At 39.0% G+C, this 27075-nt stretch overlaps 1 protein-coding gene across 15 annotated transcripts in view; it reads right to left on the bottom strand.

The window, feature by feature from the left end:
- The window catches only part of nrxn3a (neurexin 3a), a 177105-nt gene that overhangs the window by 114078 nt on the left and 35952 nt on the right, over positions 1–27075 (bottom strand). The window lies entirely within an intron of this gene.

Here is a 27075-nt window from a genome sequence, read left to right as displayed (position 1 = left end):
GGTCCTCTGGTGGAAAGAAGCAGAATTGCAGCGCTATTTTCTATGCTTTCTATGCTATCCTCCAATTAAATGGTTTTCTCAAATTAAATGCATTATGGGAACACTTTAAAATGTTGGGTTTTTTCATATGACATTCCATCCATCCATCCATCCATCCATCCATCCATCCATCCATCCATCCATCCATCCATTTTCTATGTAGCTTATCTTCATTAGAGTCGTGGGGGTATGCTGGAGCCTATCCCAGCTGACTTAAGGTGACAGGCGGGGTACACCCTGGACTGGTCGCCAGCCAATTGCAGGGCATCATATGAAACTCGTATTGATAAATGTTTCTATATTTCTGAGGTATAAGTCGGAGTGTTAGTTGCTGTGTTATGAGTGTAATGTTGTTTGTAAGATGACACCGTGAGTCAGACTGTTATTTTGAGTAATGACCTTCTGCAATTCCCAATGGGTTGACAAGCTCGTCTTGAGTTTATTCACAGCTCATGATTGGCTCCTATCAAATAAAGAGCTGACTGGTTCTCACGAACTCGTGCATGGCACAGTATGTCACTTCATGACGTAAACACATGCGGCTTATACACCGTTGTGTCTTATATAAAAACAAATCTGTTTTTTCCTCTAAATTTTGTGGGTGTGGCTTGTACACCGGTGCGCCTTATACACAGGAATTTACAGTAACTCCAATTAATCTGTTCCAGAAAGCCAAACATGTTAACACAAAACAAGTTTTTATAGTTTTGCCATGATAGTTTGACATGCAGAAAACTATTTGAAATGTGTGTAAATACAGATAAATGATGAATGAAAGGATAAATGAAACATTTAAGGTTACTTTAACCTAATTGAAGACGTGATTCTTGACTTGACTGTTTTGACCAAAGACACAATGTGACAGCGAGATCAACATCTTCCTCTTCAATTCCTATTTTGCCGTGAGTTATTTCTTGAATTGAATACTGTTTCTCACCTAAATAACCCACAATGGAGCCAAGGACAGCTGCAAGTGCCAGAATTTTGATGAAGAAGCTGAGAAACACTGCTGAATTCAAGAAATAACAAAACAGGAAGGCTGTGTTGAAAAGGAAGGTGATGATCTCGCTGTCACATCGTGTGTTCGGAAACAGTCACTGAAGGTAGAGGTAACCTTAAAAGCTCATTTATCTTTTTAATTCATCATTTATATGCATTTAGAATTGTGTTATGCTTGTAAAAGTATAATTGTAAAACTATAAAAATGTATTTTGTTAACATTTTTGAGAGTCAACTGCTGATGACAGGCTGACTTCCGGTTCCGGTTGCCATTTTGTTAGCTAGCTAGTCGGAGGCTAACATGGAAGAAGGTTTTGCGATAAAAATAAATTTAGAACACAGTTGGACTCACGCAGTGTACGCATATTAACATGACAACACCGCGCCATCTTGTACGCTAACAGGAAAATGCGTACAGACTGAGGCAAATGTGGTCACATATGGAAAACATGTTAACCGAGGTTCCAATGTACTGTAATTGCCGCGGTATTGTTCTTGCCAATACATGTTTGATATTACTGTGTCCCATATACGTAATAATTTCCACCTTTCCACCTTCTTCTCGGGTGCTCATAACATTCTTTGATCTGATACCGCTCCTCTTCCAAGCCTCCTCTTCCATGCTGATTTGTCTTCAGATGTGGCTGATGGATGATTTGGCCTTTACCTCAGAGACATAATTGCATTTTGAGAGGGACAGATGACACAAGGGGCAGAATCATCATAAACATTAAACTCATTTCTGAAGGACAGCTGTGAGGTGGAGTGTGAGCAGTCATGCCAAACAAGGAGAAATGAATACCTGCAACAATGAGATGTGGCAGGGCTAATAATGATGCTAATGTTGAGACACCTGTCAGCACTGACTTAATTTGGGCTGGGGGGGAGACATGTCCGCTGGAGTTATTCAAAAGGCAGTTTTGTTTTTTGTCCAAAAACAATTTTATGCTATATTAAATGGAGACTGGTTAACCACTACGACCAAGCGGACAACGGCCACTGAAGCCTCTTTCCTTTTAGATCACCCATAAGCTCATTGACCGGCTATACTGTTTTTTGCTAACATGTGATTGGCCAAGCTGCACGATGGCCTAGTGGTTAGCATGTTGACCACACAGTCAGGAGATCTGGAAGATCTAGGTTCGAATCTCCATTGGGTGGGGTTTGCATGTTCTCCCTGTGCCTGCGTGGGTTTTCTCGGGTACTCCGGTTTCCAAAAACATGCATGCTAGGTTAATTGCAGGCTAGAATACTGTAGGCTAGACTACTGTAATGGCCTTCTCACCAGGCTCTCTGTAAAACAGCTGCAGTACATCCAGAATGCTGCTGCTCGAGTTCTGACTAGAACCAGGAAATATGACCATAATAGTCCAGTATTCAGGTCTCTGCACTGGCTTCCTGTTGCTCAGACAATAGACAATAGACAATAGAAGCTCAGGAAGTGGTCTCCTGCGGGTTCCTAGAGTCAGGACTAAACACGGTGAGGCTGCGTTTCAGTTTTATGCTGCCAAAATCTGGAACAATCTTCCAGAAGATGTTCAAATCCAAGCTGAAAACACTTCTAGTCAACTGTGCATATGACAAGGGAAAGTATTTTATCTGCACTCATTAATCTTTTTTTTGTTTTATGGAATGATTTATGGAACTTTATGTATTCATTTTCAAATGATTTTATGTTTTTATGGAATGATTTTCTGAAGTAGACAGCACGCACTTGCAAGTACGGCGGGTTGGGACCGGGGCTTTTCAGCAATATAGGATTCAATGTTAATAAATTGAATATCTTTGTAGTTAGAGCATAGAAAACCCCTTTATGACTTTCTAAATACGTGTTTTAACATTATTAGAGCCCTGTAGACATGAAATAACACCCCTATAGTCACCTTTACACTCCTATTATTCATTGTTTGCACCATATTGCAACTCTTGCTGCATGGAGTCGAGACGGCTAGCTAGCGAGTTGGCGAGCTAAGCTTGGCCTCGAATTGAGTTATTCTAAACTTAAGACACCAAAAACTTACCACTTCCACACGGGATGGGAGGAGATTTTTTTTTTTCCTTCATGATTTCACACAGTGCTAATGTTATTTTATGTAACGTAAGGTAACGCCTCAATGTTTAGTCTCATGACTGCTGCCTAGTGACCAGAATACTATATATCACTTGCATTTAAATTAGGGCTGTCAAATTATTAAACATTTTAATCAGATTAATCACAGTTTAAGTTAAGCATGATTAATCACCATTTGCAACTATGTCTGAATTACACACGCATTTTTATTGTATTTTATTGAAAGAAATCTAAAAGACAGGACAGAAATATATACAGTATATATACTTGTTTGTATTAACAGCTCCAAATGAATTGGAAACTAAACCAAGCTTAAAGATAGCACACATGACTGAAAATCTATTTACCTAACACTACTTTCTTTAATAGCAGCACAACATTTGAATCACACTCTAACCTTGCTATAATGAATTGTGATGAATTGCGTTGAAAGACGCCATGTAACTTAAGTTGAATTCACGTTTTTAGTTGATTTCGTGGGATTTACGAGCATAATTAAATATAGCAAATTGTACTTCTGCGTTGAGTTACAAGGTGAATGATAAGACTATTCACTTTTTTTTTCTTTGTCTTTCTGTTTATTTAGACCGCACATACACACATGTCCCTGAATGCATCTCGCAGTAGCAGCAATGAGGAAGGCCCATTAGCGGACTAGAGGCATGTTTGAGAGTTGGAGACACATACAGTATATGGTGTTATTATTGTCTTAGTATTGGTTGTTGGTGTCAATGTTTCAGTTCTTACTCATTGGCCTTTGGCTCTATTTTTACCTTTTTTTTGGTTTTAATTTTGTTTCTACGGTTTGCCTCTGGCCCGAATGGCCCCTGGACCACACTTTGGGCACCTCTTCTCTGTGTGCAAACCACAACTCTGTTTGGCTTGATGGCTGACTCTGGAGAGGAGAGGGCGAATGTCGTTGCGGCTAGAGCTGGTCGACGCGTTACGACAATCGGCCTTAACAATCCGCGTCACCGCAGCTGGAAGATTTTTTTGGCTCAGGGAGCATTATTTTAATGTTCTTTGCCTGACCACAAAATACCATCCTCTACTTTGTTGTTTTTTTTTTTAAGAGGTTCCGTAGGTGTGAGTGCAAGAGTCATGAGCGAAGGTCATTCTGTATTACCAATTATGGAGAACATGTCAATTCTACATGTTTTCCTTTTGCTTGCACGAGTTCTCCCTGGGGTCTTCCTCCCACATGCCAAAAACATGCACAGTACATTAAGATAATTGAAGACTTTAAAAATGCCCACAGGCGTGAATGTGAATGATCGTGTTTTTGTCCCGTGACAGGCCATCAGTCCAGGGTGTACCCCGTTTCTCGCCATAAGTCACATGACTCCAGTGAGAGAATGAACCATAGTGAAAATGTGTCACTGAAAATTGTAACAGCAGTCTGCAATGCTTAAATCCAATGCTTTACTTCCTAATATCGATGCAATCTATCGATTACCTTTTAAACAATGTTAGATCGATATGTGTAGTCCGGAATGGCAACTTGCCGAACACAGATCGATGTAGTTGGATCATAGGATTATAAATTCATACATCGATGTAGTAGATGAATCGTTACACCCCTAGAAATCAGACAATTAATGTTTAATACATTTGGACATACATTTTTTCACTATACATTTTATAATTGCATGCAAGTTATACTTTTTTGAGATTTAAGGTTGAGATTTTTCCAGTAAAAATCAAGAAATGAATAAATATTTTCCTTTGATTTTTGGGGGTGTTTTTTGCAGGGATGCTGGAAATTCCTCTTGGAGATTAATCAAGTATCTATCTACCTACCTAAATGAAAATGAAAAAAAAGAATTGTACAGTCAAATATGTGAGATTGTAATTTTTTTAAAACTACATAAAAGAGAAAGATAAACCCAAAAAAGTAAGCAAAAGTGGGAAATCACACCCTGGACCCTTGAGGTTTAAAATAAGCAACAACAAAAAAGGTATTTTAAGTAAAATATGTCAGATATAGAGTCAAATATAATAGAATGCCTGTATTGTCATTGCACAGTAATGTACAACCAAATGTGTATAAAGACAAAAGCAGTGATTGGCCTTTTTCACAACTATGTTTGCCCAAACATAATCGTCTCTGTGTAACCATGGGTGCAGGAAAGGAGGGGGGGTAGAGAAGGGTTGAGGAAAATAGTAAGTGATTTAGGATCACAGCGGGAAGGCCTATCATCCAGACACATCCGTGAGCCGCGCATATACAAACACACAATGGACGTCTGTAGGCTATCCCGAGGCTAAGTGGCATTAACCTCTTTCTCTCATGGGGCCCAGACAAAAGCCCCAGAAGACCGCTAATAATCACCTCCGTCTATCCGCCCCCTCCCCCTTCCCCTCACAACCCACCAGGCTCAGACCTCATTCTGGGCAATATCTATCATCATATACTCCAAAAAACCCAACTTGATAACATACTGTTTGTTTTGTGCAACGACACTGTGGCATAAAGTCAGATGCTGTGGAACTCAATAAACCTGAAGATAGACGCGGCATAGATAGCTTAAAAGACACTTAGTTAAGCAGTTATACAAAAAAGAAGACAATAAATTGACGCGCTCGCATTTTAACGCATTTTGTAGTGATTCAATATAAAAAACACATACATGTCTAAATTGTCTTGGAATGGCTATGTCATGGTTTTATTTCTTTCAGACATGCTTCACAAGTTACACTGACGAGCATTGCGTTTACATTTGCACCATTCATCCCGTCCAAAGAGGAGTAGGAAGAAGCAGAGATAATTCAAACCTACCACCTCTCCAATTCCCAGAATCCAGGTGAGTCTTGTCTATAACATGACGTGAGTCTTGTCTATAACATCCACTACAGAAAGACAAGGAATAAAATCACTCTCACTGACATCACATTTTGCGAACTCTAATGAGGGAGAGAAATGAATATGTGTAACAATACTAGTAGATAAATGACTTGTGCAGTGACAAAGGGTAAAAAAAAAGTCATTTTCAAATATATAATAGAAAAATATTGATACATATTGATCCATTAATTGCAGTATAGGCTAAATGTTTGGACACATCGCATTCAATGTGTTGTCTTTATTTTCATGACTATTTACATTGTAGATTCTCAAAACTATCTGTGTGTTAAAAAAAAGTGTGAAATAACTTGAAATATGTTTTATATTTTAGACATATATTTTATGTCAAATTGTTTTGATAGCGCTGCAAACCCTTGGTGTTCGCTCGATGAGCTTCATGAGGCAGTCACCTGAAATGGTTTTCACTTCACAGGTGTGCCTTGTCAGGGTTACTTCGTGGAATTTCTTGCCTTATTAATGGGGTTGGGACCATCAGTTGTGTTGTGTGTGTCCAAATGTTTGGCCCGTATTGTACATGAAAATTAAAAGAGGTTACAGCCGTCCTTCACTGCTTTACGCTTCTGATTTTGTGGCTTAACTCTATCACGTTTTTAAAAAATATATATGAATTAATAAATCATGCTTTCGAGTTTTGAATATGGCCTATTATACTACTTATTTTTTGCTTAAATAAAGCATTTCCACACATAAAAATGGCTAAATTAACTAAAATACAATTAAGGCATTCAGAAGACACATTCAAAGTTGTGATGATATGTAGTATTCTACACTGGTCACTAGGTGTCAGTAATGCTACTGTAATGTTCGGTGAGAGACACAAGCACCAGACTTGATCACCGCAACAACAGGTTATTACAGGTTTGAATTATCTCACAACCGGCACATCCCTAACACGAGATACGATGTTGCGGCCGTAACGGCTTGGTTGTAGAAGGTCTTAAACAAGTTTCCTACACTCTAACCACGAAAATATTCCATTTATAAATAAGGAATCCTACTTTACAGTTACTCACTGCGTCTGGAAACAATTCATCGCGAGGGATTACTATATAGGCCGCACGGTGGCCGAGTGGTTAGCATGTTGTTCACACAGTCAGGAGATCGAGAAGACCTGGGTTCCAATCTCTGCTTGGGCTGTGTGAAGTTTGCATGCGTGCGCGGGTTTTCTCCTACATTCCTTTTATGTGTGAATGGTTGTTTGTCTATATGTGCCCTGTGATTGGCTGGCGACCAGTCCAGGGTGTACCCCGCCTCTCGCCCAAAGACAGACCCTAAGGAGGATAAGCGGCATAGAAAATAAATGGATTACTATATAAATAAATTCCTAAATAATGAATCTAGATTTGTGTATAGTATAGAAAGAAAAGACATAAAAACACAATTTTGTAATAATTTTATTGAGTGTAATTTGTCAAACCATTTTGACAAACACCTTTTTTTCCCCCAATTCTGTAATTATGCAACATTGCTCAAATTGTGTGACCTAAAACTTAAACTAAAACTCGCTTACCCGACTTAAAGTGATGCACGGGCAACAAAAATGTGTAAGAACTGCTTGGCACCAATGTGACACAGATAACCATCAGGAATTGTAAGGAACTGAGAACTCCAGTAAAAAAGCACGGCTGTATAAACCTGGGTTTCTTCCAAACAAGTCCAAAAACACAATGGTTGTAAAAAAAAAATAAAAATAAAAAATAAAAAACAAACAAAAAAAATCTCCGGATGATAAATGAACCTAGCTGTGTGTGTGTGTGTGTGCGTGTGTGTGTGTGAGTAGATGGGTTCTCAACAACAAGGGGCGGGGGCGTTATTGAGGTGGGAGTCAGTGGAGCGTAGCGTAACAGACCCTTGATTGGCTTGTTTTCAGCACCACCCTCAGCAGCATCTTTTCCCACCATTCCCTATTTTCTTCTTGAAACAAAAACTTCTATTTCTATCTAGGGCTGGGTGACATGGACCAAAACTCATATTCCGATATATTTAGGTTGAATATCGATATACGATACTGTATATATGCCAATATTTTTACTTTAGAGAAAAGTCGCAGCCAAATATGCGCATATATTTATATAAAAATAGCCCGCTGAAATAAAATAGTCCATTCTCTTTTTTAGAAAAATATAGAAAAAGTAAAATATAATCTTCAGTCTTAATCAGGCTGCTCTGGTTAGCGCCGTTAGCTCTTCCATGGTTTATACCATTTTTAAAGAGCAACATTTAGACCGTCTTTCCGCTGTTCACTCCCGCGACGCATCCTCCGCGGGGATCTCCGGTCGCTCGGCGTAGCGAATGGCTGTGTGGCTCAAAGCTAACAGCTGCTCCCGAATGTAAACAATGGAGCCGTGAATGAATGTGTCTCTCGCAACAAGCAAGAGGCAAGCTACAAACGTAACAAGGGGTCGGTGTGGCACAAAAAACAATAAGAAAGCACGAATAAACACTAAAAACGCCGCAGAAAATACGGCGCTGCTGTAACTAGCTGCCGCTCTTGTGGCGCCATCTTGAAACATGAGACCGCATGACATCCAGTGTACATCGATATGAACGATATGATTGTTTTTGATATCGTGGTTAAAAGAAATGCTGATATTTTAAAAATATCGATATATCGCCAGCCCTGTGTGTATCCTACAATCTACAGTATCAATCACTGTTTGTTTGCAACAATAATTGATGTATGCAGATATTTCACAGGCGTCAAATAGGAATCTGGAGTTGTTTTCTGCACAATAATAAAAATGTTGGTTATGTTTAGTTGTTTGCTATAGAAATGTAAATACTCCTCCAACATTATACAGACTAATAGCGCAGTCGTCCTTCATAAATAAAGATGACAGTCGGCGGGAGGAGAAAGACAATGGTAAGTAATGCGAAGGGACAGGAGAGGTGATGATGAGGGGGAGGGCTGGGGGTGTGGGAGGGCCGAATCTGCAGGGAAAGAGATAACAGCTCTCCCTCTGATTCATCATGTAAGCGGTGTGTCACAGTGAGCACCTGGCCTGCAGAGATAGGGCCCGGTCCACCTCAGTAAACTGCTCCGCAAACACTTCCACAAACTGTATAGAAAAATCTTACCAATAATCAAATTTACTCAGGCACGGTGTTAATCAAAACCCGCACGCTCCGTAAACACCCAATACTAATCCAACAAAGCGTCATTTGAGAAACTAAACTTTGCATGCTTGGATATACATTTTTATGTGGAACTAAAGATTGCATCCACAGAGCAAAATGCAGTCATCCCTTGTTTATCGCAGTTAATTGGTTCCAGACCCGACCGTGACGAGTGAATTTCCGCAAAGTAGGATTCCTTCTTGATAAATGGAATATTTTTGTAGAACAAAGAAAACCTGCTTAAATGCGGGTTTTAATATTATGAGAGCCCTCTAGTCATATAACCTGGCATTTTTTTTATTGCACATTTTGAAAATACTATTTAACAAGAAAAAAAAGAGAAAAAATAAAAAAAATCTGTAATTTTACAAGGATAGTCAAAATATTAAGAAAGAAAGTTGTAATTTACGAGAATAATGTCGTAATATTATGAGGAAAAATAATGTCATTTCAGTAGCATAAAATGGAAATATTACAGAAAAAAACCGACACTTTATTTTTTGGAGCCGTAATATTATGAGAAACAAAAAAACAAATAAAGTGGGAATTTTTGGAAAGTTAAAGCTGCAGAAAAATGTATAACGTTACGAGAATAAAGTCAAAATGTTATGGAAATAAAGCCATGATTACAACAAGAAAATCTTTTTTTTCAAGTCCCATTCTAATGAGAAAAAAAATACGAGAAGAAAATTTACAAGAAGACAGCAGTAGCAATGGGAAAAAATGAATGAATGAATGAATTACAAGAATGAAATCAATATATTAACAGGCAAAAGTGGTATTCTTTAATTTAGGGAAATTGGGAAAAAGTTATACTATTAAAAGTAAATAAAGTCAAAAATATTAGAAAACAATAAATTATTTAAAATGAAAGTTCAAATATTTGGAAAATATATTTAAAAAACAGCAAAAATGGGGGGAAAAAAGGGCTTATAAAAGGGCACCTTTATCACAAAGCTGAGATGCAGTTTTTTCTTGATATCTATAACTTTTTAGCTTAGCTAAATGTGTTGCTTTACAAAATATCAAAGTGGCCCTTGCATCCTTTCATTTTGCAGTATGTGGCTGTTGGTGGAAAAAGTTTAGACACCCCTACGCCTGTCACGATAATCAATAAATCGATTGATGGAACGATACAAAAAACAATGTCGATAATTATGCCGGCCTCGATAAAATGACATGTGCATGTTTGTGTGTTTCATTTCCAGGTCTCTCTAAACCACACAGGCGAGAGGACAAGAGGCTTCACTCTGCATCATTGGTTCTAAAGTGGAATGAACGGAGAGAGTGAACCCTTTTCTCATTCAGCCTCTTTGTGGAGGTCGGACGACTAGTGAGTGGATACAGCGTGCCAGCAGAAAGCCAGCATACGCTAACATGAACGAAGGCACAGACACGATGGTTTCTAAGGTGAATGCCACAGCGGTGTGGGAATATTTCGGTTTTAAACAGAATGAACAAGGTGAGCGCATGAACACCGACAAATCGACATGTTGCATTTGTTTGAAAGTAGTGACGAGGAACTGGTAGTGGTAGTGACCAACTTGTATGCACACCTGAAATGCAACCATCCATTTCAGTTTTCCCAGCTGAGAAAAAAAATACAGCTGGAGGTGCAGCGGAGCATTTGTCCCGACAGCCAACGCTGACTGAGGCGTTTGGTCGGCAAAGTAAATACAAACAAAATAACGCACAACACTGCAAAAGAAATGCAACCTTTCAACATGGTTGACAAGAAATGTTTGACAAACAGTAGGAATTGCCTGGGAGAACGTACAAAGAGTCCATTTTATTTTCATTGAGGGTTTTTTTGTCTTGTGTGTTTAATTTATTAGGTTTTGTTACAAGCTCTTGACATTCCAATTACAAAAAATACTTGTAAATACTCTTGAGAAATTAAAATGGTAAAATTAAAATTTTACTACTACTATTATTATCGACAATCTTTTGGAGGACAATTATTGTCCAGCAAAATTTGTTATCGTGACAGGCCTAGACAGCCCTAAGTCAACCCATTAAAACGGAAAATGATGGGGCATATGCTACACACCTGCACACTACTGTACAGGCCTACATGGGGCTTGTAATACTGGCTGTGTGGCCCAAGGTAAGCTAAAAGGAAATAAGTTCTAAGGACATGATGGATGATGAAGGAATTCTCAGTCCGGGTCAAAACTCACCTAAACTAAACTGCAAAGAAAATACAAACAGTATGTACAGCAGGGGTGCCCACTACGTCGATCACGTGCTACCGGTAGATCACGTAAACATCACTTTGTAGATGTCATACGACATCAGTCAGCGGCATTTCAAGCTACACACGGAGATGCAACTTTCATCTTTATTATTCTGACTACGGATAAAATAACTCAGCGGTAAAATGCTTATGAACTCCACTACAGAAATAAGTGTTTTCTACACGTCCCCTTCTTAAACTATTATTTTATGATGAAATGGAAAATGTGCCCATTGCTGAAACCTTTTCAATATTTTGCCTTGACTTCGGCTGCATTGTCTTTTGTATATGGGTAACGTTTGATAGCAAATGCTAACTGGGTGTAATACGTGAACTTTGTCTCCTGATGAACGTTACGTAGCTATTTTGACAGACTTATTACCAGTACTCAGGTTATGTACACAACTAATGAGGAATTATGTGTAATTATCAAATTATTATTATTGAATAGAATCAGGAAATAAACTACTTTACCTGTAAACTTTGAAAATGGGAATGGGAAATAATAATCATTAATATTTACAATAGAATTTCAAAGTTTACCGGTTAGATTTTATTGATCTTATGTTTTATAGAGGGCCGCACGGTGGTGTAGTGGTTAGCACGTTGGCCAACACAGTAACAGCTTGGAGATCGGGAAGACCTGCGTTCGATTCTCCCCTGGGCATTTCCATGTGGAGTTTGCATGTTCTCCCCGTGTGTGTGTGGGTTTTCTCCGGGTACTTCCCACATACTTCCTCCCACATTCCAAAAACATGCAAGTGAGGTTAATTAGAGACTCTAAATTGTCCATAGGTATGAATGTGAGTGTGAATGGTTGTTTGTCTATATGTGCCCTGCCATTGGCTGGCGACCAGTCCAGGGTGTACCCCGCCTGTCGCCCGAAGTCAGCTGGGATAGGCTCCAGCATGCCCCCGCGACCCTAATGAGGAAGAAGCGGTATAGAAAATGGATGGATGGATGTTTTATAGAAAGAGGTAGATCATTTTGACTTGTAACTTGCATGCTGAAAAAGCGCGTGCACCCCTGATATACATGTATAACCTACATAAATACCTACTCATATTTTTTAAAATAAATATAGTAAATATATATCTTTTCTATATTCATAGTAGGAGGTACTGTAGATCTTTGGGACTTGGTCATTTTAAAAGTAGCTTGCAGGCTGAGAAAGCGTGCGCGCCCCTGATGTATGGGATAAAACAAGTAATGTCCATTAATAATAAACAACCTTGAGACTCTTACCGAACAAAAAATAAGCACAATACCTTGTTTGAAGAGAGTTAATCTTACTTTCTAAAGTGCGCATACCGCATGCACAACACGCACACGTCCGCATCTGCATAAACTGAGGAGACGGAGCAAAGCACTGATTGCAGATTGCACTCTGCAGATCGGATAATTTGGCTCTTTTTTCCGCGTGCTTCAATCAACCTAGCAACCCATCGCATCGTACAACACACACACACATAACCACTCCGTGCCCCTACCTGTCTTGATCATAATGATGAAAAAAAACTCAGCATAGCAAATGGGCCCACTCAGTGACCCCTTACTGCCCTCACCACATACAATACGTCGCACGTGCACATACACAACAAGGGCCTCCGAATAGCGACTAATAATTTGTTGTCATTGTGTGGTTATGCGCATTTTCAATCATAAAAATGGCTAATCCAAAGACATGATTATAAGTAGTACTTGACACCAGTCACTAGGTGTCAGTAATGTCACAGTAATGTTTAGTGAGACAAACAAGCACCAGACTTGATCGCCGGAACAACAGGCTTTTATTGCAGGTTTGAATGATCTCACAACAGGCACAATAACACCTAATAAAAATACCGAATAAAAACACACGCTAATGTTGCAGCCGTCAACCACGCCAAGCTGAAACTCAACTCTGAACCCCCGAAGTCACTTCCTGTCCTCTTTTACAGCAACACACCCCACCAACAGCCTTATTTATTTCTTGAAAGGCTTGTTTTCTCTGATGATGTGGGGATTATTGGATAATACTTGTACAATTGTAAGGGTGGTTGTAGGGGTGGTACTTCAGATGTAGAGGGTTCTTCTACTGCACTACAAAAATATTCCATTTATGAATAACCACTCGTACTTCGCAAAAATTAACTTGTTGGTTCTGGAATTACTTAATGGCGCTAAACAAGGGAATACTGTACACCAGGGGTGTCCAAAGTGTGGCCCGGGGGCCATTAGTGGCCCGGCATATTATAAAAATATTATTTAACAAGACAACTCCAAAAAAATTAAAACAACAGCAAAAAAAAATTGAAAAATCAGCAGTAATTTTGCAAGAATAAAGTCAAAATATTGAGAGAAAAAAGTTGTAATTTTACGTGAAAACTTGTAATTTTACTAGAATGACGTTATTATGAGGAAAAATCATGTAATTTTAGTAGCATAAAGTTGAAAAATAAAAAAAACAGACTTTAAAAAAGTTGTAATATTCTGAGAAAAAAAAACTAAACAACAAATAAAGATATAATTTTTTAGAAAATTAGCTTGCAGAAAAAGTTAAGAGAATAATGTCAAAATATTAGGGGAATAAAGCATAGAGTTTTAATGTTAAAGAAAAAATACATTACTTTTGTAAAAGTCTTAATATTATGAGAAAAACAAAACAAAAAAGGCTGTAATTTTTGGAAAATTAGGTTGGGGAAGAAGTTATGGGAATAAAGTCAAAATATTATGGGAATAATATTATGAAAAGAACATGTACAAAGGTTATTAACAAAGAAAGTTGAAATATTTGGAAAATTTCTGGAAAAAAACACCAAAGCCTAAAGTTCCTACTAATAAAAGACCTGTATCACAAAGCTGAGGTGCAGTTTTTTTCAGGAGTTGTTGGAAATGGGATATGGATGTACTGATTAAATCTTGCGGGTGAAACGGATCACCGTCTGGATGCAGGATTTTTTTAAAGGATTCTTTAACATTGCGAGATAGGACCATTTTAGGCCTTTGTGCATATAACTCCACAAAAAAAAAATGGTCAGAACGCTTGTTCAAGAAACACTTCCTGGTACATTACGCTATCATGCTAGGTGTTAGCATGCTAACGTTAACATGTTATCATTGCTAATATTAGCATAGTAGCATTTTTAGCCGTTTCCATAGGTAGACAATGAATACTTGGCACAATCATGCTAGGTATTATCATGTTAACATTAGCATGTTAACATTGCTAGCATGCTAATGTTAGCATAGTAGCATTTTTAGCCATTTTTAAAGGTATCCTCATTTTTAGCCATTTTTATAGCTCTATCATGCTGAGTGTAGCATGCTAACTAAGTACTTTAATTAAGTATTTTTAGCCATTTTCATAGGTAGACACTATTATGGTAGGTGTTAGCATACTAACATTAGCGTGTTAGCATTGCTAGAATGTTAGTAGCATTTTTTGCAATTTTCACAAATATGAACTTAAGCACATACTATCATGCTAGGTGTTAGCAGGATAATGTTAGCATTGTTAGCATTCTTTAAGTCATTCAAATCCTTCCATGGTACGTTTTCATGGTCAAGGAGTCCAAATATTAGATAAAATAAATGTAGGACTAATAATTATGGTGTAAATCACAGTATGGGGGGAAACTATGGCGCTTGGCGGAGGTCTGCGCTCTCAAAGTGCTTTTCTAGTTCAGTATGTGGCCCTCTGTGGAAAAGGTTTGGACACCCCTAAACTAGAGAGTACCGATTTGCTTGTCTTAAGTAATATGTACTTAAGATGTATTAAAATAAATAGAAATATTACTAACAATTACCACAATGATTTGATCAGACCAACAAAACAAGAATATTTGGCTTGTCAAAATGCCTGAGACAGCTGCAAATGGATATCACTTGTTTAAAGTGTTTTTTTTATTGTTGTTGTTGCTTAATTTTCTTTTAATTTCTTAAATTTCACACCCAAGCCAGTCACCAACTGTAGACGTATTGCGCAGGAGGTACAATACGAACTACAAATGGTTAAAACCTCAGTGGGCTTGCTGAAAAGCCTTGAGGTACAAAAAAGGAGTCTCATTTACAATAACAATACAAAGCATGACGGTTTGACCTCTTGGAGAAACTACACGGCCCTGAGGGGAACATTTATAGATTGGATTTTGAAAATTACGTGAGACTGCAAGGCAGATCCATCAATGATAGGCATTCACCTAATACACGTTCCGCCATCTTCACACGGTGTGTACATCGGCTTAGCCTTCTTACATCTGATAGCAACAACCTTCTAATTTTCATACGCAGGACCGTGAAGGATCACAGGTCACCTTCAACACAAAGAAATAGTTTTCTTTTGTCCGTTCACATATTCAGCATAAGTAATAATTCCTCCGACTGTAAAAATATCAAAAGAGGAGGCAGTGAGACTCTTCAAATGTGCCGGTATCTGTCAGAGCTTTGTGATTGCTGCCGTTACAGCTGAGTAAAAACGATCAGATGATCTTTGCGACTCAGCCAAATGGAACAAGGCAGAAGCAACGAAAGATGGATGGATGGCAATTCTGACTACCGAGTATTATTGCATAGAATAAAATGTATGTGAATCTGTATGATGACAAAATCATGCAGATCCGTCTGGTGACAACACTTTCTTTGCAAAAAAAAAAACAACAGATGACAGCATATTTGTTCTTTTCCAATCACGTTGACATTACAAGTACAATAAATAGTCCAACTGAGTGGAAAAGTTACTCTGCCTTGATCTTTACTGATACAGTCAGCATTCCATGAAGTAGGATCCTTTATTTAGAAATGGAGTATTTTCGGCGCTAGAGAATAGAAAACCTGTTTATGACCTTCTAAATACAGTTTTTAACATCATTAGACATTAAATAACACCTTTACACTAGTATTACCCAATATAGTAGACGTAATAACAAAACAAGCCATTTAAGACAGAAATAAGACTCATGCTTGTGTGTGTTGCTGTAAATGTGTTCCGGCGCTAGGGGAGCTCAGAGGGGGTGGGCAGGAAGTGACCTTGCGTGGTATGGAGTTAGCTCGGCGTGGGCTATGGCCGCAACAGTAGCTCATGTTAGGGATTATAGCGATAATTTAAACCTGCAATAAAAGCCTGTTGTTCCGTCGATCAAGTCTGATGCTTGTGTCTCTCACTGAACATTACGGTAAATGTTTTTTCACTTCTACAGCGCTTGTTCCACCTCCCAGGGACTCAAAGTGCTTTGATACTGTTAGCACATTTACCTACTGATGACGCAGCATCAGGAGCAACACGGGCTTCAGTATGTTGCCCAAGGATACTTCGACATGATCAAAACCACAACCTTCAGGTTGGCAGACAACCACTCCACCGCCTCAGCCAAAAACAAAGGGATTACTGTATCCTGAAATATTTTAGAAATTTAGTGGGTGGAATTTATTCCAGGGTTACAATTTCACCATCGTAAAACCTTTATTAATTGTACAGGTGATATTTTAACAAAATTTTCCCATGTGACTAATATTAATACAGTGGTGCTAGTCCGTTCCAGAAGGTCCGACTCAAACCAAAACGGACTCTAACCAAAGTAAGTGAATCGACCCAAAACGTTAAGACAAAACACATTTTATAGACAATAATTATAGTTTTACATGCGGAAAACGATGCAAAAATAATTACAAATGACAAATGAATGGACAACTGAATATTTAACAACACTTTTACCTAGTTTTGTTGCCCCCACCCCAAACACACACACACACACACACACACACTCACACACTCACACACAAAACCGTCAATTAACAAAATAACACAAAATAAACACATTATTCTGTTGCAACCACAATTTGTAAACATGTAAAAAATATATCAAACTAAATATCAATGTTCTACAACCAATAATGCACATGTAAACATGTAACTTACTGTTTAATATAGAAAATAGAAAATAAATAAATAAATGCTGCTGGCAGTGACGCCGCTGAAGTGCCCCAGCGAGGACGCCTTATAAGGTGTTTGGTGACGTGTGCTATGTTTACCTGCCAACATGCTACAGTAAGTTTGATTGCTGGTGTTTTGCTTCCAGCCTCCACCTTTTATCTTAGTTAGGACTACTTGTTTATGTATCACACATTTTCAATCACATATTCTGACACACTGACAGGTAAGTGACCGAGTCCAAATGAGCCTTGAGTGTAATGAGTAGTCATTTAATGAAGATTAAGAAACATTTATGTCTGAGATCTCGCTCTGTAAAACAGGGCAAGATCCACCTCGGTGGCATCACAGCTCTAGGATGCGTGGATCTCCACTATGCAGTGTGCAGTGGGAGCCTTACTTTCACTTTTATGTTCCCAAATACCAGTAAACTCTCCAACGACGCAAGGAAAAGGAGCTAGATTTGCTGCGAGTCGCTTTTGAGAAAGGTTTGAAAAGGGTTTGGAATGTCGCCAGATCTAGCACGGAACAGGGAGGGGGGGCAGGGAGAGGGAGCAGGGAGCCCCGCTAAGGAGCGCTGACACACACAACAGAGCAAGACAGACCTTAGTGTCAAGATATAAGAGAACAGCGCAAATCCAGTCTATATCGACATGAACGATATGCTTGTTTTTGATATTGTGCTTAAAAGAAATATCCATATTTTAAAAATATCGATATATCGCCCAGTCCTAGACTCTGCACTAATACTGAAAGTCCTCCCTGCCTCTCACGGCCTGACAGTTCACCATGTGGCCCCCAGGAGGGCCCCTTAGAGTAAAGCTAGGCTTAGGGCTTAGGTTTTGGATTCTTTCCTCAGTGAGGTTTCCTTGACAAGTACGGTCAACTTAGCCTGCCATTTCCACAGCACTTTTTAATGTCTGTAACACTGCTTATTCAGTACACATTTCTCGTGTACCCAAAACAAATAATATACATGGGTAGGGCTTCACTTTTTCATGCAAAAGAAATGCATTCAACAAAGACACTCCGGGTCCTGTTGCTACCCAGCGGGCTCTTTATTTTGCAATGGCTTTTTACTTGAACACTCATAAAAGCTCATTTTCTTCAAATGTTAAAAGCTTGACCACGATTCTGCAGTATGCAGCCCCCCTTTACCGGAGGCCATTAAAAGCCAATTTAAACACTGTTTCACTCTGGAAGAAACTCAAAAGCTAAACATAGAAACCAAGTAAAAACAATGCTGTCACACACACACACACACAGACACACACACAAAAGCATTATGTTAAGACAAAGCAGACGATAAGTACAAATACACACACGCACACTGTGCACATCAAAGAAGGCAAGTGCCCCCCATTTATTTCTCAAGCTGGGGATGAATCAAAATCACTGGAATCAAAAGAAAGCACACGAACACTCCATACTGCCTAAGAGACGACAGTCATGTTAATAACCAGAGGAAGAAATGGCAAACGTGTGGACAAACGAGAGAAGTTGGCCGACTGCTCAAAGCTGTTATTTTAAAGCGTGGGGGCGGGTTAAAGAGTTGTGCTCATTTGTCAACTGTATGTAACTCCTGTGTGTCTCTGCTCCACATTTCAGTACATTTGCTCTTCTGGGATTTAGGGTACAAAAATATAATACATTTACATCAGGGGTGTAACGATACATACAGTATATTTGTAATGTGATTTTTAGGATATATTATTTTTAACCTCCGCCAAGGAGATTGTGTTTTTGCCAGTGTTTGTAACTTCTAAACGGATTTGGATGATATTTTCAGGAATTGTCGAAAATGTGATATGGCAGAACTGGTTACATTTTGGGGGTGATCCAGATGACCTTCTGGATCCAGGAATGTTTTAAAGGATTCTTTAACATTGCGAGACCGTTTTCGGCATTTGTGCTTATACTGTAACTCCACAAAAAATGGTCAAAGCACTTGGAAAAAAAAATACGGGAAGTTTCCAAAAGGTTCTACAAAATATCAAAGACTGATCCAGATAACGAATAAGTCTGCATACTATGATCCAGAATATGAAAAAACAGGGGACCTTTTCATCATAGGAAGACAACAAATGAAGCTATAAACCTACAATAAACACCATAACATACAGCCAAGGCACTGTGGAATCTGGAGAGCACCAACGGGTTTGCTGTATCTTCACCAACTATGGCACTAGATCCAGAAGAAAACTGCCATTACTACTGAGCTAACATTGATATCATTATGAATGCAACTGCTAAAGGTGTGTTTTCATGGTCAAGGAATCGAAATATGGAGATACAATAAATGTAGCACTAATATTTCCAGTGTAAATCACAATATGGGGGGAACTATGGCGCTTGGCGGAGGTTTGTGCTCTCCGAGTGCTTTTCTAGTTTTTATTATTTTTATTTGAGAATTTATTGGAGAATTGACTGCCAGCAGTTTGCAGTTTATTAGTTTCATTTTTAAATAATTAAAACTGTTTACACAAAGCTAATCGTTTTATGTTTTGCATTGTGTTCTCTTACTGTAGCAAGAATGGACTGAACTGTAAAACTGAAGTACTTACGGCGTACTCTTACACCCCTAATGTACATACGTTAAAACATCACAACACAAATCTATATGTGGGTATGCAAAACAGGTTTGTGTCAATGATGTGCAGTACGCTATACAGCCAGTGCATGGCACGTTTATGATAATATAATAGCATAACTCATCAAATGGGAATAATTCTATGGTGTGAACATACTGTGTGTGCACAGAGAACCACATGAAAGAAGGGAGGGGAGCTTAGGGCTAAAGTCTGGCAAGATAAATGATGGTGGAGAAAGAAATGTCATTCCCTGTAATGGGAAAATGGGCCAACGAGAAAACCGGTCGCTAAAATTGCAAAGATATACTTATGCTATGTTGCCTGGAGCAAAGTGCATTTGACACAAACGTTAACATTAAGTTCCTAAAATCAAAATGAATAAGGGGGTAGGGGACGTAAGGCAAGTAAGGGGAATGCATGGTGTCCCTAAATCTGGACACATAGGCAAAAATTAGGGGTGGGTGGATCGATCTAAATTTCCATAGAATCTATACCAAGGGCAGTATCTGTATCGGATTGAAACTATTGTGATGAAAATCATTTAATGTTGTCATTCATTCATCATTCAGTGGTCTCTCTTTTGAATTGCAAAATGTCAAGTCATCAAATATCATGATCAGCAATACATGCCTGTGTAGACGCTACAAGGACATGAAGATGCTGTTTGATCTGACATGGAGAGTAAATAAGGTCGGCTCGTTTTTGCGTTGCAAAAAAGCCACAAAAATCCCCCCCAAAAAAAGCTGAACTGCTGTCTGGTAAAGTCTTTTGCAGGATGGCTGTCATGGAGCAGATCATTGATTATTTTTTTTATACAGGAGGTCCTGAAAACAGCAGAGAGCTTCTGTCATATAGAGGATCTTTTGAAACTCGTGCCATGGAGAGCTGAGACACTGCGGGCTTTCCTTCCAGCCGGTCACTAAAACAGGTGATTTTAATGGTCAACGCCTCTTTCAATTTGATGGAAAGAGCTCATCAATTAAATCACCTGCTGGAGAAACTGGTTGGAGAAAAAACCTGCAGAGTCTCAGCCCTCCACTGACACGTGAGGAGGATCTTTGACTCATGTTTTTGCAGTTGGTCCTTAAAAACTGAAGACTAGCTCTTCTGTCATATAGTGCATCTTTGACTACAATGTTCGGACTAGGTCCTTAAAAACAGCAGAGCTCTCCTGCCTTCTAAACAATCTTTTACTGGCGTATTTGCAGCAGTTCCTTAAAAACAACAGAGCATTCCATTTAGAGGATCTTTGACTAATGTTTTTCAATTGGGTCTTTAAAAACAGCAGAGCTCTCCTGTCTTCTAAAGAATCTTTTACTAGCACTGTTGCAGCAGGTCCTTAAAAACGGCAGTGCGTTCCTGCTATTTAGAGGATCTTTGACTAGTGTTTTTGAATGAGGCCCTTAAAAAGAGCACAGCTCTTCTGTCATACAGGGGAACTTTGTCTGCAATTATTGGGGTAGGTCCTTAAAAAATGCAAAGTGCTCCTGTCATATAGAGAATCTGACTAGCATATTTGCAGTTGGTCCTTAAAAACAGCAGAGCCCTTCTGTCATATAGACCAACTTTGAGCAGAATTTTCTTTGTTTTTTTTTGTTTTCTGTGTGGCGCTAATCCTCCTTTGGCTGTTTTTAATGGATGGATGGATGGCTGGTTGGTAATTTATTCATCTCCAAGAGAACTTGTAGTTGTAGAATATGTCGCGGGCTGATAAAACATGAGCTACAGGTTACAAATGGCCCCCTGCACTGCACTTTGGACACCCCTGGCCTTAACTGAATAGTCCCTGTTGTCATGTAAACAATTTTTTTTCATCCGTTTTCATTAGTAATAAGTTGAGTAAATGTGGCTGAGGTTGGAGTCTCACTCACACACACCACACACACACACACACAAATATATATATATATATATAATATATACAGTATATATAAATATTAGTCAATGACAACACAACTGAACATAGTTTTTAAATTTAACTTTTTATTATCAAGGGAGAAAAAAAATCCAAAGCTACATGGCCCTGTGTGAAAAAGTGATTCCCCCTAAACCTAATAAGTGGTTGGGCCACCCTTAGCAGCAACAACTGCAATCAAGCGTTTGTGATAACTTGCAATGAGTCTCTTACAGCGCTGTGGAGGAATTTTGGCCCACTCATCTTTGCAGAATTGTTGTAATTCAGCCACATTGGAGGGTTTTCCAGCATGAACACCTTTTTAAGGTCATGCCACAGCATCTCAATAGGATTCAGGTCAGGACTTTGACTAGGCCACTCCAAAGTCTTCATTTTGTTTTTCTTCAGCCATTCAGAGGTGGACTTGCTGGTGTGTTTTGGATCATTGTCCTGCTGCAGAACCCAAGTTGGTTTCAGCTTGAGGTCACCAACAGATGGCCGGACATTCTCCTTCAGGATTTTTTGGTAGACAGCAGAATTCATGGTTCCATTTATCACAGCAAGTCTTCCAGGTCCTGAAGCAGCTAAACAGCCCCAGACCATCACACTACCACCACCAGATTTTACTGTTGGTATGATGTTCTTTGTCTGAAATGCAGCACTAATTTTACGCCAGATGTAATGGGACACACACCTTCCAAAAAATTCACCTTTTGTCTCGTCAAACCACAGAGTATTTTCCCAAAGGTCTTGGGGATCATCAAGATGTTTTCTGGCAAAATTGAGATGAACCTTAATGTTCTTTTTGTTCAGCAGTGGTTTTGGTCTTGGAACTCTGCCATGCAGGCAGTTTTTGCCCAGCGTCTTTCTTATGGTGGAGTCATGAACACTGACCTTAACTGAGGCGTGCAGTTATTTGGGTGTTGTTGTGGGGTCTTTTGTGACCTCTTTAATGAGTCATTGCTGCGCTCTTGGGGTCATTTCGGTTGGCCGGCCATTCCTGGGACGGTTCACCACTGTTCCATGTTTTTGCCATTTGTGGCTCTCACCGTGGTTCACTGGAGACCCACAGCTTTAGAAATGGCTTTATAACCTTTTCCAGACTGATTAATCTCAATTAATCTCAGTTATGTTTTAACAGGGGGGGCAATTACTACGTAGGGGCACATGTAGGTTTGGATTTTTTTTTTCATTTAAAATTTTAAGTTTCATTTAAAAACTGCATTTTGTGTTCAGTTGTGTTGTCATTGACTAATATTTAAATTTGCTTAATGGTCTGAAACATTTAAGTGTGACAAGCATGCAAAAATATAAGAAACCAGGATGCGGGCAAAACACTTTTTCACAACACTGTATATGATGTGTGCATATTAGGTCTACAATTTTTGACCAGACCTGGACAGGACCTGTATCAATGCATTGCCTTTTATATCACAGGTCTTTTCTTGTCTGTGAGATGCTATCACTGCCATTGAATAGAACATGGATGACACATGCAAACACACGTGTAAACGTGCATTATTATTTATAAAAACAGTCCTGTTCATATATGGTATAGTATTTCACCTATTTGTACATTATCAAAGCATGACCCAAATTGAATCTGGCAGACGTACATTATTCCTAAGAGTCCTGTTAATGACTAAGTCAATAGTTGGTTGACCGCGGTATCCACATTTGCCAAGAGCAAAAATACCGGCTCCAAACCGGAATTACAGCTCATACTTTTCTTTGGTGAACACACGCTGCCTTTTGCACATATCAATAGGAGAAGGATAAAAAGCACTTCCATTTAATTATGATAACCAACCTTTCCTCGACCATAATCTCTTGCCTCTATCTCTCTCTCTCTCAAGCCATAATTCTGTCTATGCTCCTGCTCCCATCGCCATCTCCCTCTGGGAAAAGAGAACGCTGTCAGTAGGAATTTGGGTTTAATCGTTTCCCAGATCAGCAGCATGTTTTTCTTCCCCTGAAGCATGTTCTCACCCCCCGCCCACCCCCCCACCTCTTCTTTGAAATGTCGTCTGGGGAGTGTTCTGCAGCTCAAATGTGTTTGCTCCGGGGCAATTGGACTATTGGGGCTGGCATCCTCAACTAAAAGGGCTACAATTCATTGTATGGGTCTTCGGGACATGTCCGACCTGCTCTTTAGGACGCTCTTCAGTTGTGTCTAAATAGCTTAGAGTGACTAATGCATGGGCCTCAGAAGATGAGAGCATTTAATTGACATAATGAGGAATTAAATGTTGTCAAGTTTCACTCTGAAGTAAATCAGGGACTTTAATATAGCTTGACAAGCAGCAAGCATCTTGCTGAAGCCATTCAATGTCTCTTCTTATAATGATATTCTTATAATGTGCTGACCAGTTGTGATAAAAAAATGAGTTAATGTTAATGTTACACAGTATGTTTATTGTTAATTTATCTGGAAGCGGCTGCAAATATTAATTTAAGTCTACAGATCAGCAATAGTGATGAATATTGGCATGTGTTAACCACATTTTGGGTGATTTTGATGACAAGTTAAAGTGGTTAAGCTGGGGTAAAATCAATCTCAAGTATAGAACATAAAATGAGAGGTGTTTCTTCAAATTCATTTCAAATTTACCCTCCGCTAACTGAATCATATTTCATACACATCATGCAAACTAGCACGGATCGATACGGAAATATCCATACTTCCATTACCAGATCTTCATACTCTCCGGTTGATTCTCGAATCCAAATACCAATACTTTGACACGTCAGTCATTTGAAGTAATGTATGTCATTAACAGGAACACAGTGCAAAGTAAGTAAATGATTGAGATCTTGTCTTCGGCCTGGGTAAGTGTGTAACGCATAAGCGCAGCAGCACACTGCTCAGTCAGTCGGTCTCAGTCTGTTGGCACGACGACTGATAGTAAACACAGCCATGTGTGAATTGGGAATTACTTTCCATTCTAATAGTAGTTCTTAATCATTCATTATTTATTTTAATGGTTTATAATTTTACTTAGCCCATTTTGTTTTTTTCTATTGTTTAAAACACATTTGTCACATTTTCACCAAGAGAAGACAAATATTCATGTTGGGACATGGTTTCAGGCGTACCTCAAGGGTCGACACTTGGAGCAAAACTTTTATTTTGTATAGGAAGTAGAAAAGACCTCCGCCAAGCGCCATAGTTGCCCCTATGTTGTGATTTCCACCATAAATATTAGTCCTACGGTTTGAATGACTTAAAAAATGCTAACAATGCTAGCATGATAACGTTACCATGATAACACCTAGCATAATAGCGCTGTGTTTAAGTGCCTACCCTTGAAAATGCTAAAAATGTTGGTATAATTATGTTAGCATGCTAACATTAGCATGCTAGCACCTAGCATGATAACGCTATGTGGCTGCTTAAGTGCATGCTAACATAATAGTGTCTACCTATAAAAATGGCTAAAAGTGCTACTATGCGAATAAAGGCATGCTAGCAATGCTACCATACTGATGTTAGCATTCTAACACATAGCATGATAGTGTTAAGTGTCTATACAAATGTCTACCCATGAAAATAGCCAAAAATGCTTGCATTCTAATGTTAGCATGCTACCAATGCTAAAATGCTAACATTAGAATGCTAACAAGTAAAATGGAAGCTAAATGTCCCGAACAAGTGGTCAAACCATTTTTTTGTGGAGTTATATGCACAAATGCTGAAAATTGACCTATCTTGCAATGTTAAAGAATCCTTTGAAATCTTCCTGGATCCAGACGGTGATCTGGACCATCCCCCAAAATGTAATCAGTTCTTCCATATCACATTTTCGACAATTTTATAAGACTGATACATCTGATTCCTTTTTTGAGAAAATAGTTGTCAAACATTTTTTTTAATGCTTAAATATTTATGAGCGTGTACAGGGAGAAGGTGGGAGATGCAACCAGTAAAGAATGATTTGCCAGGGCTTTGCTCGGTCTGCTCCAGCATGGCTGAGTCTGTTGTTTATATGATGCCACTGCTGTCTTTTGGCACCAGACACTTGACAGCTCAGAGCACCCCACAATATGGCACTGCTTTAACAGAGTGTGAGGGCGAAGCTTACTAACCATGGATTTCACATGAGTCACATGACAATGCGATGCATTATACTTTCTTTGTAGATACAGATTCATTCTTGTGTGTAAAACAAAACAATTACATAACAGGCACGTATAGACTAGCGCTGTCCTATCTAGTCTTTCAGCACAAGCTAATGAATCCTGCTTGGATGAGAGGCCAAACGTCTTCTAGGACAACCTGAACAGCCCCGTTGCGATCGATTCGGTGCCTCGAGAAGACACGTATCATGAGATACATTCATAGATCTGTCCCCGTAACCGAACAGTTGGCCTTTTTTCCAGACGGGGGTGTTTGTTTCTATGACCAGATGGTAGCACGGAGACCTGGGATGGGGTGCACGGTTTCACATGTTACATATCTGTTTGTGGCAGACTACTGCGGGTGAATTTGTTTTAGCTCATGGCCTTTTACTTACATATATTTTGAAATTCATTCATTCAACAAGACATGGAGAAATGCATTTCCTTTAGCTTAACCTTTTAAAACCGCTGGACCCCAGCACAGGGGGCAGCACGGTTGCATGCTGTGATAACTCCTACGCAATGCTTGTATCAATGTACATATGCTCTACATACACGTAACAGGAAGAAAGTCAGCGAAATGCTCAGAAATAACACAATTCAAACCACAACAATTTCATGAAGAATTTCATAAAACAAAACACTAATGCAACAAACTTGGCACCATTTGAAGGCTAACACTTAGTCCTTCCACTGTAATGTCTCTTACTTCTCTGTGGAATTTCTTCCTGGATTTTTGGATCGCGTTGCTATTGGAGAAGTAGTCAATGATCACACATTTTAAAAGGTTTTCAAAATGTATTAAAAAATAAGAGCAATATATTTGGTTAATAAAATGGAGCATTAGGGCCACATTGAAAAAAAAACCCTGATATTTCGAGAATAAAGTCGTAAATTTACGAGAATAAATTCATAAATTTCAGAGAAAAAAAGGCGTAATATTACGAGAGTAAAGTCGTAAATGTACAAGAATCAAGTCGTAGTATTACGTGTCATACGTGTCAGCGTAGCTCTTCAGGAAGGAAGGAAACTCTCCTCTCGCTTCAGGCAAGCGTTATTTATAACGTGGCAGCAAAACAGAGCAGTTGGGCGCAAACAGATTAGCAGGTTGAGCCCTTCTCACTTTCGCCTTCATTACCCCACCCACTCCACATGCCCAAGGCCAAAGGTCACACACAGTAAGTCTCAGGCAATGCCTGTAACTTAAAGTTTGCTCTTGTAAATTTACGACTTAC

The sequence above is a fragment of the Dunckerocampus dactyliophorus genome, chromosome 13 (genome assembly GCF_027744805.1).
Source record: "Dunckerocampus dactyliophorus isolate RoL2022-P2 chromosome 13, RoL_Ddac_1.1, whole genome shotgun sequence".
NCBI lineage: Eukaryota > Metazoa > Chordata > Actinopteri > Syngnathiformes > Syngnathidae > Dunckerocampus > Dunckerocampus dactyliophorus.
This window is presented reverse-complemented; position numbering and strand designations above follow the sequence as displayed.